The 11,855-nt window shown below is 36.7% G+C and overlaps 2 long non-coding RNA genes across 5 annotated transcripts in view; both read left to right on the forward strand.

Moving 5' to 3' along the window:
* Nucleotides 1–101: 101 nt before the first annotated feature.
* On the forward strand, nt 102–6,450 carry LOC149038338 (uncharacterized). 4 transcript variants are annotated; one of them, XR_016180827.1, is made up of 6 exons: nt 102–157; nt 446–2,527; nt 3,099–3,430; nt 4,498–4,679; nt 5,256–5,291; nt 5,481–6,450. It is a non-coding gene; the product is annotated as an uncharacterized LOC149038338 (long non-coding RNA). The 4 variants fall into 4 exon arrangements; XR_016180825.1 differs by having other exon boundaries at nt 446–1,699; nt 1,847–2,527; nt 3,099–4,679; XR_016180826.1 differs by having other exon boundaries at nt 446–1,392; nt 1,492–2,527; nt 3,099–4,679.
* A 1,361-nt stretch (nt 6,451–7,811) lies between these two features.
* Nucleotides 7,812–11,855, forward strand: part of LOC149038339 (uncharacterized) — a 4,149-nt gene continuing 105 nt past the window's right edge. The window contains exons 1-3 of the long non-coding RNA XR_016180823.1: nt 7,812–8,310; nt 8,797–8,924; nt 9,462–11,855. The exon at nt 9,462–11,855 is cut by the window's right edge and continues 105 nt beyond it. This is a non-coding gene — a long non-coding RNA (uncharacterized LOC149038339). The remainder of the gene's footprint in view (nt 8,311–8,796; nt 8,925–9,461) is intronic.

Raw genomic sequence — 11,855 nt, forward strand, 5'->3', positions numbered from 1 at the left:
TTCGCGACTCATTGCTTTGATATCAATGTTTAATCATTTACAAGTAACATGTTTAATATTTCAATCCTTTTTTGTTCTCTGTTTTTAGAGGAGAAAACTATCAAAACTCTGTTATCCAATCAGCTGCCCATTGGACTGGCCACCATGACGAATAAGTGTAAGTATCAAGTCAGGGAACAATTCAAGGCAACTTACACGATTTCCATTGTTGCATTTCATATGCTGGAAACGCAAATTGTCTTAAATATGTGCTACTAGCACTAACTTAAAAAATGATTTAGTTGATCTTTTCTTAATCCTTAGTATATTATCAGTCTTTATCAGCAGTCTTTTGCATTCAAGTCAAGTGTAGTACCATTAACTTTATTGCAATTTAGACAATCCAGAATAGTCCTTCTAAGTTAAGTCCAATGCGATGCAAACTATCGTGTATGGTTATTTCCAGTTCAATCCAAGACAGTGCAGTGTAATGCACTCTGGTGTAGTCAAGCACAGTCTATAACAATCCAGGGCAGTGCTGTCTGGTCTAGTTCAGTCTTGTCCCGCTCACTGCAGTCCACTCAAGTAAAGTCCCATCCATGCAAGTAGATTGCAGTGTATTTCCATCTGGAACAGCCCAACTCCATGAAAGCCAACTGCAACAATCCAGTCCAGTGAGGTGCAGCGCTGTCCAGTCCACTCCAGGCAGTCCCGCCCACTGAAATACTGTGCAGTGTATTTGGATCTGGAGCGCAATGTCGAGCACTATGCAGTCCTGCTGAGTAAAGTGAAGTACAATGAGGGAAGTGCAGTGCCGTCCATTAGAGTAAACTGCCTTTCAGAAAAGGCCACATTCAAGTCTAATTTAGGTAAATGCAGTCCAGTCCAGGCACATCACCCCAATGAGATATCTACAAATACTGTGGGGAAGAGATTTTTCTAAATGATAGCTTTATAAAGAAACACCAAAGAATTGATGAATACAAACATGAAATAAAGAAATGAAATCAATCTTGATAACTAATAACAGTGATCATTTCTCAACAAAATTCCTAAGAAGATTGAGAAATGATAGATAAAAAGGAAGATGAATAAATATGTAAATAAATTGATAGATAAGTAAAAAATTATTAACTATGATATTATTGTATCATTTACTTATTTATGGTTTTTAGTGCAGAGTGTTAAAAGCAATCGCAACGTTTAAAAAGTTTTCCAGGTATTTTTTTCTCCTGAGACCCAGTTTTATTGAGCCATCAGCTGATCTTTGGAAGAGCACAAGCAACCACAAGGTCGCCAGTGATTCGTGGCTGAATTTTTAACACTGGGATATCAATAGAGAAGTATTGGAGTGCTTGACGAGAAGATGATCATTACAACAAGCTAAGCTACAGCTGCGAGAAAAAGCCAAAGGTAGGACATAACTGAGTATGTATGCATAACTGAGTATGTATGCAAAGAAATATTATGTTATGATTCTAACCTGAGTTAAATGGGTTGGTGCGCTGATAGGAAAACCCTTATGCGTTGCACCGAGCAGTTGGAGAAAGATGGAATATCCATTAGCTCTACAGATCATCTAAAAAGAGGTAAGGCCGGTATGTTTTGATTGCGATAAGTTTTGTCAGATTTCTTTCTTTCTTTCTTTTTTTTTTTAGCAGAACCTCGTAACTCACTCCAGATCTAAACATAACGAAGTAGGGCATCAGACACCTCAAAGGTAATATAGAAAAATTTCTAAAAATTTTTCTTGGTTCTGGACTATCGGAAAATTTCTGTTTACAGAATTTGTGAGGCGGCTTCGCGACTCGTTACTTTTAATTGTAATTTCAATCCTTTTTTTAATTTTAAGTTTTTTTTATTTCAGAGGAGGAAAACTATCAATAAGTGGTGCTTTTAATCAAGGCCCAGTTGTCCGATCAGCTGCATATGGGACTGGTCACATGACGAATAAGTGTAATTATTAAGTCGGGTGACAATTCAAGGACAACTCACATTATTACTATCATTGCATTTCATATACCGAAAACACACATTGTCTTAAATATGTGTGATTAGCATTAGCTTGCAAAAACATGATTTAGTTGATCTTTTCTTAGCCCTTAGTATATTATCAGTCTTTGTTAGCTGTCTTTTGCGTTCAAATCAAATGTAGTACCATTAACTCCATTGCAATCTAGGCAATCCAGAATAGTCTTTCCAAGTTAAGTCCAATGCAATGCAAACCATCCTGTATGGTGATTTCCAGTTCAGTCCAAGACAGTGCGGTGTAATGTAGTTTGGTGAAGTCAAGCAGTCTATAGCAATCCAGTGCACTGAAGTGTATTGCTGTCTGGTCCAGTCCAGTCTAGTCTCGTTTACTCCAGTAGTTTTACCGAGACATCAGCTGATCTTTCAAAGGACACAACCAACCAAAGGGTACCCAGTGATTCGTGGCTGAATTTCTAACACTGGGATATCAGTATTGGAGTGATTCATGAGAAGATGATCACAACTACAAGCTAAGCTACAGCTACAAGAAGAATCTAAAGCTAGGATACAAGCACAGGTACAATGAAATTTCTGAGTGATGAAAGTAAAAGCTAGTCAAAGCAGATCGTCTTCCTCTAAAAAAAAAGGACCTCTGAAGGGGTGATAGAGCATAGCCCTTTCATTAGTCTTAAGTTGAAAAGAGTACAAGTTTTATTATTGCTCAAGAATGTCATCGTATAACAGTTTTTATGGCAAAATAAGTGAAATTATTACACGTGACTCTAAGAACTATACAGTAGGGTATAGTATAGTATAATGTAGTATAGCATAGTTTGGTACTGTACACTATAGTATAGTATAGAATAGGAGTCAATACTCTCTCAACTCTAATAGAAAGAATAGAAAACGGATTTGGGAGGTTTAAGATAAGAAGATAAGCACAAGATAAGATAAGCACAATTTTGGGAACTGTGCATCACTGAGTAGGTATGTAAAGAAATGTTATGATACTAACCCGAGTAAGATGGTTTGGTTTGCTAATAGGAAAACTATAAGGTCTATAAGGTCTACAGATAATGTAAATACAGGTAAGGCTGGCATGTTTTCATTGCAACAGGTTTTGTCAGATTTCTATTTTTTTTTTTCAGTAAGACCTCGTAACTCACCCCAGATAATATCGTAACGAAGTAGGGCATCAGACACCTCAAAGGTAACATAGAAACATTTGTGAGAATTATTCTTGGTTCTGGACTACCTTAGATTTTCTGTTTATAGAATTTGTGAGGCGGCTTCTCGACTCGTTGCTTTGATGCCAATGTTTAATAATTTACAAGGTGACGTGTTTAATATTTAACCCCTTTTTGTATTCTGAAACTTTTCTCTCTCCAAAGGAGAAAGATAATCAATGAGTAGTGCTTTTAAACATGGCCTAGTTATCCAATCAACAGCCCATGGGACTGGTCACAGATAACGATTAAGTGTAAGTATTAAGTTAAGGGACAATTCAAGAACAACTTGCATGATTTCCATTGTTACATTTCATATGCTCGAAACACGAATTGTCTTAAATATCTGCGACTAGCATTACCTTCAAAAGAAAACGTTTTAGAAGACTTTTTCTAAATCCTTAGAATATTATCAGTCTGTACTAGCAGTCTTTTGCATTCAAGTCAAGTGTAGTACCATTAACTCCATTGCAATCTAGGCAATCCAGAAAAGTATTTCCAAGTCCAGTTCAGTGCTATGCAAACTATGCTGTAAGTAGATTTCCAGTTCATCCAAAACAGTGCAGTGTAATGCAATCTGGTGAAGTCAAGCATAGTCTATAGACGTTCAGTGCAGCAAAGTGCAGTGCTCTCTGGTCCAGTACAGTCTTGTCCCGCTCACTCCAGTCCAGTCCCATCCGCGCAAGTACATTGCAATGTATTTCCATCCGGAACACCCCAACTCCATAAGAGACAACTGCAACAAGCCAGTTCCGTGAAGTGCTGTCCTGTCCTGTCCTGTCCAGTCCAGTCAAGTCCCACCCACTGAAGTACAGTGCAGTTTATTTCAATCTGGAGCGCAATGCCGAGCGCAACGCACTCCGGCTGAGTCAAGTGAAGTACAACCTAAAGCAGTGCGGTGCTGCCCATTAGAGTAAAGTGCCATTCAGAAAACGCCACATTCCGGTCCCAGTCAGCGCAGTCTGGTCCAGTCACAGCAGTCTAATGAAGTGTCTAGAAATGCTGTCGTGGAGAGCTTTTTCTAAATGATAGCTTCATCAGACTATACCTAATAACTTAAAATACACCAAAAAAATAAAAAATAGAAATAAAGTGATGAAATAATCTTAATTACTAATAACAGTGATCATTTCTCAACTAAATTCCTAAGAAGATAAAGAAATGAAGAATAAGTAGGAAGATGAAAAAATATGTAAATAAGTTGATAAACCAATAAAAAAAATAAATATAACATTATTATATGTATTTATGATTTTTTAATGCAGAATATTAAAACGAAATGGAACGTTTTAAAAGTTTTCCAGGTATTTTTTCTCCCAAGCCCAGAAATCGGCTGATCTTTGGAAGGACACAAGGCATCAAAGGGTCTCTAGTGATTTGTGGCTGAATTTGTAACGCTGGGATATCAGTAGAGCAATAGTGGAGTGCTTCGTTAGAAGATGATCTTAAGAACAATCTAAGCTACAGCTGCGAGAAGAATCCAAAGCTAGGGCATAGCCACAGGTACGATAAAATTTCTGAGTAATGGAAAAGCTAGTCAAAGCAGATTTTCTTCCTCTGAAAAAAGCACTCATGAACGGGTGATAGAGCATAGCCCTTACATAAGTTTTCACTTGAAAAGAGAACAAGTGCTCTTATCACCTTCAAATTCGCGAATGTGACATCTTATAATAGTTTTCATGGCAAAAAAGTGATATTATTACACGTGCATCAGAGTACTATACAGTAGGGTGTAATGTAGTATAGCATAGATTGGTACTGTACACTATAGTATAGTAGTTAATGTTGTCTCAAGTTAGACAGAAAGAATAAACAGGGAATTTGGGAGCTTAAAAAATTTTAAAATTCTTGCGGCCCAAGATAAGGCGGTTTTCGGGAGGTGTGCATCAGTGATTGGGTACGTAAAGAAATATTGTAGCATTAAGATACTAACCTGAGTAAAATCGATTGGTTCGCTAATAGGAAAACCCTGATTAATATCCTTAAGCTCTACAGATCATCTAAAAAGAGGCGAGGCCGGCGTATTTTGATTGCAACCAGTTTTGTTAGATTTTTTTTTTTTTTTTTTTTTCCCAAAAGGACCTCGTAACTCACTCCCGATCACTTCGTGAAGAGGTAGGGCATCATACACCTCAAAGGTAACGTAGAAACATTTTTAAGAATTATTCTCGGTTCTGGACGATCTGAAATTTTCTTTTTACAGAATTTGTGAGTTGGCCTCCCGACTCGTTGCTTTGGTGTCAATTTTTAATAATTTCCAAGGTGACATGTTTAATATTTATATCCTCTCTTGTATTCTGAAAGTTTTCTGTTATCGGAGGAGAAAAACCATCAGTTGGAAATGCTCTCAAACAAGGCCCAGTTATCCAATCAGCAACCCATGGGACTGGTAACACGTGACGATTAAGTGTAAGTATTAAGTCAGGGGACAATTCAAGGACAACTTACATGATTTCTATTGTTGTATTTCACATACTCGAGACACAAATTGTCTTAAATATATGCGACTAGCACTAGCTTCAAAAAAACTATGATTTGGTCGGTCTTTTCTAAATCCTTAGTACATTATCAGTCTTTGTTAGCAGTCTTTGTATTCAAGTCAAGTGTAACACCATTAACTCCATTGCATTCTGGGCATCCCAGAACAGCCCTTCCAAGTCAAGTCTAATGCTTTGCAAGCTATCCTGTATGGTGATTTCTGGTTCAATTCAAGACAGTGCAGTGTAAAGCAGTCTGGTGAAGCTAAGCACAGTCAACAGCAATCCAGTGCAGTGAAGTGTATCGCTGTCTGGTCCAGTGCAGTCCTGTCCCGCTCACTCCAGTCCAGTTCCATCTACTCAAGTCAAGTCTCATCCATGCAAGTACATTGCAGTGTATCTCCATCCAGAACTACTCAAGTCAATATAAGCCAACTACAACAATGCAGTGTAGTGCTGTCTAGTCCAGTCCCGCTAACTGAGGTACATTGCAGTGTATTTCAATCTGGTGTACAATGTCAACCGCAATGCATTCCAGCTGAGACTAGAGAAGTACAACCAAGGGCAGTGCGGTACCATCCTTTAGAGTAAAGCTCTATTCAGAAAAAGACCCCAGTCAAGTCAGATTCAGTTAAGTTCAGTGCAGTTCAGTGCAGTCCAGTTCAGTCACATAGGCCCAACGAAGTGTCTACAAATACTGTCGTTGAGAGCCTTTTCTAAATGATCTAACACTGATCTAATAACTTAGAATACACCAACATTTTGATAAATAAAAAGTTGAAATAAAGTTATAAAATAAATATATGTTATTTGCCGGCTGGGAGGTCCGTATGGTGAAAAACTGTGACCGAGGTCTTGAAAATACTGCCCGAGGCCGTAGGCCGAGGGCAGCATTTTCAAGACCGAGGTCACAGTTTTTCACCATACGGACCGACCCTTAGCCGGTAAATAACATATTTATTGTTTTTTAAACTTGACGAAATTCTTTCCAAAAGAACCCGAATGATTTAGGGCAGTAAATACGGCAAGATCTTCCATAAACTGAACAATTTTTGAGTGAGTAAATGGTAGTTAAAATAGCGGTGATGCAAATTAAAGAGAGATGCCTCAGCGAAACATTTTCATTTCCGTAACGATAAAGATGATTTAAAAGGCTTCCAAACAAACTTTGAAACATTATTTTTACAAGTATCTGCCACAATCTGACACCTGTCAATTAGAGAGCGCGTAAGAAAAAAAAAGCGCAAGAAGATTTGAAAAACAACGGAACTAGTTTGGCAAGGACTGTCACGACAATGTTTTCTTCAAAAACAATCAATGATATAACGGAAAGTATTATTCACTCTCATCGACAATTCATTCATGTACGAAGATTTACCTCTGTTCATTAAGTAAACGGCGAGGAAAGTAATTGAGTAAATTCAAATTTTTTATTTTGAAGTTGTGAGAGTTTGCTCGTTTGTTTGCTGCAACGGCGTGTGTAAATCTGGTCTTTCCTCCACAAAAACTGAATTCGAACGGCACACTCCAACGAGACACAAGGGGATTTAATGCGGCCTTTTCTCAATAAATTCCTTCAGTTTCTGTTGTGCAATTTATGGTCCAAATGTCCAAATTGAACGGACTTTGAAAGACTCACCAAGAGCGTATATTTATTGTCGAACTGAAATTAAAACTTCGCTCGCTCTTTTACTACGAACAAATTGTTTGAGAAAATTCAGACATTAAATGAATGAAAGTTCCATTGTTCAGTTTATCTGTAACCAAATACCTCACGTTTTAACTTTCTAAGTACTTTTTGTGAATGATTAAAATCAATTGCAGACGGTTTTTAGGCCGCTTGTCAACCGACGTAATGACACCATTGCCTATACAAATTCATTCTGAAACCAATATTTTTTTGTCAACTAAATTGATTTGAGAGAGAGAAAGGAGGATTCATAAGTCGGCTTGAGGTAGTGACCGATGTGTTTGCTTAAAAATACTGCCCAGCGGGCAAAACGAGGTATATTTATGAAAAATGGCAACGAAAGTTGAGATGAACACGGCGACTCACGAAAGCGTTACCGTGGCCCGTGGGCAGAGATAGGAAAATACTGACCGGGTAAAGAACCAATCAGATTGCAGGATTCGTTACCGTGCCCTCTAAAAAAACAATAAATCTTGATAACTAATGACAGTTATCATTTGTCAACTAAATCTCTAAGAAGATAAAGAAATGATGAATAAGTAGGAAGATGAATAAATATGTAAATAAATTGATAAATAAATAAAAGTTTAATAAATGTAATATTTTTGTATGATTTATGTATTTATGATTTTTGATGCATATTATTAAAAGATGCAATGTTTTGAACGTTTTCCAGGGGTTTTTTTTCTCCCAAGACCGAGTTTTACTTCGACATCAGCTGATCTTTGGAAGGACAAGCAACCACAGGGTCGCCAGTGATTCGTGACTGAATTTCGAACGCTGGGATATCAGTAGAGCAGTACTGGAGTACTTCATGAGAATATGACAACAAAGAAAAAGAGTCTTCAGGTGCCACGGCATTGACAACATGACCAGCAAAGATCTGATGATAACAACAGTTGATAAAATCTCGCAGCATCAATTTGATTATGTGTAAACTTTCATACCACCATCAAATAATTCAAAGGTAAAGCAGCAACTTGAAACTTTTACATGTTATGTAATTCCAAGCTATTAGCAGTTCGCTTATTCTGATCTAGACAAGTCTGTTATAAGTTTAAACATCTTGTGTGTTATCTCTAATTCATGATTCAATCTACCATTGAATGACCAAAACAAAACAAAAATCTGTTAGACAAAATAAAATGTCAAAGTGCATCAAGTAGATATACCTCCTGTGGCAATAGTTTAAATCAAACCATTTGTAGGCCGCTGCTTAAAGTTAGTGGTGAATAAATTCCTACTCCCTAAATATACTGCCTACCTTAAAAAAAATTACCAAAATCTGAAAACCTCAGTTAAACTGAAAACATCATAGCATAGGACTAAAAGATTTTCCAATTAAAATTTCAATAACAAATATTTCTAAAGGATGAAATCTATAAACTAAAACCATGTATATTCAATTCTGCAGTAAATTCAAAGCCAAATTTTCCCAAATACATATTTCTAGATTTTCTTCTGTAAGGAGCAGCTGCCAGAAGCTCGAAATGCCGTCGTGGTGTTTTCATCAAGACTCGAAAAAATTGGCATGTCGCTGCCCAAGTACGTTAGTCCTTATGAGATGGCTGATAGTGAAAGGTAAGTAGATGTGTTTATTACTTTTACAACTAGACAATAGATAGAAACTACAACCTTAAACTAAATAATTAAAAAAAAACGAGTTGAAAGAGGAACTTTTCAAACTTGCCCTTTATTAGGCAAACTACAAATATGCGGTTCCATTCTGAATAGAAGCTGGCAACCAGATGTTTCTTGTTCACATAATAGATTTGTTTAATTTGAAATTAGTAAAGTAATTAATATCTTTTTTCAATTGCATCAAACATAATCAAAGCCTGTATTAAGCAAACGAAGTTAAGAAACCATTCAAACTAGAAGTAGAAATTGACATGCCCTAATATAGCTTTACACTCTTATTTAATTACAAATACGTTTAAAGGAGAGCGAAACTAAATAATTATGATAATAAAAACACGCCAGCACCAGTTATTGTGAACATAGTTGCTAATTCAATCTTTAGTGCAATTCGATTCGATATTAGCAATTACAGTTTACTTTTGTATTGAAACCTTGAATGAACCAAACTTAATATCGCTCCCTTTTATCTACACACAGTGTCAAACGTGAAGAGGACTACAAAATCAGGAAAGAGGCAGAAGAATATATATCCTAAGAAGCTGCAACAGCCAGAACAATCTTAAAATTTTCTTTTTCCAAATCGCTATGATAAGCAACTTATTTAAAAATTACTAACGCATATATCTGAGAGAAAGCCTTTTGAAAAACCCTTTTTTCGTGAAATAGAAAAACCGTAACAACTTCGAAAAGTTTTCCTGAATTGAATTATTTTAAAGGCATACTTATACCAGTACAAAATGTAACAATTATCTTAATAAAAAAAAACCAATGCTTGAATCGCCAGCCAACGATAAGCATGTAATTCAATTGCTATACAGTTAGTAATAGCAAAGTATAAGATTCCTTGCCTATATTTTTGTATGCAAATCTTCGTTGTATTCTAATAAAGTTACCGTTATAGTTTATATATAGAATTTGTTATGGTTTATATATAGAATAAGTGAGTGCAAAATATAAGTGTGAAACATCAAGCAATAAAAGTTTAATTAAAGATTTTATATGACAGCAAGAAAGCCGACTACCACCTTGACTTGATTAGGAATTGAACCCAACCCCAATCCCAAACCGCAAACAAATTCAAATTCTTTTTCCAATTCTGACTATGAGACCTTTTTAAAAACAATTTTGCCAAACTTCATTCGCCATATTGAAAAGAAAAAAAACCTCATTAAGAAAAGCAGCGCATTGTAGTCTAAATTAAAGGTTTTACCCAGACAGCCGCTAAAGTTTATTATTTCGTAAAACTCATTTCAAATTAATAGTTCCAATAAAAAAAACCACCCTAGCCTACATATTTCCCAACCATACGGTAAGGGTTCTTATTATAGGAAATCCACCCGATCTCATTTATCTTTATTTATTTGTTTAAAAGAACCGTTAAAGCTCAGATATTTCTCACCGAGGCGGCTAAGGTCCTATTTCAGTCGAGTTAATTTCAAATTAATGGTTCCAGTAAGAAAAATAAACTATATCCTACATATTTCCCAGATAAACGGTTAGGGTTTTTATTTCGAAACCCTAACACTAAGCAGAGATATCTCCAAAGAAGCAGTTAAAGCTCAGATTTATCCAAGTAAGGCAAGTAAGGTTAATATTTAAAAACATTTATAAAAAAAACTAATGTATCTAGTAAAAAATTCAAGTAAAAAAGTCAGTAATCAGGGATGTTATTAACAACAATTTACCCTAGCATAAAAAGTTCCAGAAAAGACATTAAAGGTTATTATTTCAAGAAAAAACCCTGGTATAAAAAAAGGAAACCCTTACCCTTACCCTTACCCTAACCCTAAGCGCAAAAACCCTCTAAACCCTAAAAAACCCTAAACCCTACCCAACCGTTAACGACCCTAAACAACCCTAAGCGCAAAACAACTCTAAACCCTAAAAAATCTAAACCCTACACAACCGTAACTAACCCTAAGTAATACCCTAACCGCAAGAAACCTCTAAACCTTGAAAAAACCTATACCCTACCCAACCGTAAACAACCCTAAGCGCGAAACCACTCTAAACCCCCAAAAAACCTAAACCCTACACAACCTTAACTAACCCTAAGTAATATCCTAACCGCGAAAAACTCTAAACCGTAAAAAAACCCTAAAACCTAAAAAACCGTAATAAACACTAAAAAGCCTCGAGTGCAAAACCACTCTAAACCCTCAAAAACCTAAACCCTACACAACCGTAACTAACCCAAAGATATACCCTAACCGCAAAATACCTCTAAACGCCGAAAAACCCTAAACCCTACCCAACCCAAAGCGCGAAACAACTCTAAACCCTAAAAAACCTAAACCCCACACAACCGTAACTAACCCTAAGATATACCCTAACCGCAAAATACCTCTAGACGCCATAAAACCCTAAACCCGACCCAACCGTAAGCAAACCTTGGCAACCCTAAGTGTGAAACAACTCTAAAACCTAAAAACCTAAACCCCACAAAACCGTAACTAACCCTAAGATATACCCTAAGCAAAATACCTCACAACAACGTAAAACCCTAAACCCTACCCAACCCTAAGAAAATCTAGGCAACCCTAAGCGCGATACAACTCTAAACCCTAAAAAACCTAAGCCCCACACAAGCGAAACTAACCCTAAGATATACCCTAACCGCCAAACCCGCAACCCTAACCCTAACCCTAACACCTAAACCCTGAAAAACCCAAAACCCTACCAAACCGTAAGCAAACCTAGCCAACCCTAAGCGCGAAATAACTCTAAACCCTAAATAACCTAAACCCCGCGAAACCGCAACTAACCCTAAGATATACCCTAACATCAAAATACCTCTAAAAGCTATAAAACACTAAACCCTACACAACCATGGACAAACCAAGGCAACCCTAGCCGCAAAACAACTCTAAA

The sequence above is a fragment of the Pocillopora damicornis genome, chromosome 11, assembly GCF_964200805.1.
Source record: "Pocillopora damicornis chromosome 11, jaPocDami1.2, whole genome shotgun sequence".
Classification (NCBI taxonomy): domain Eukaryota; kingdom Metazoa; phylum Cnidaria; class Anthozoa; order Scleractinia; family Pocilloporidae; genus Pocillopora; species Pocillopora damicornis.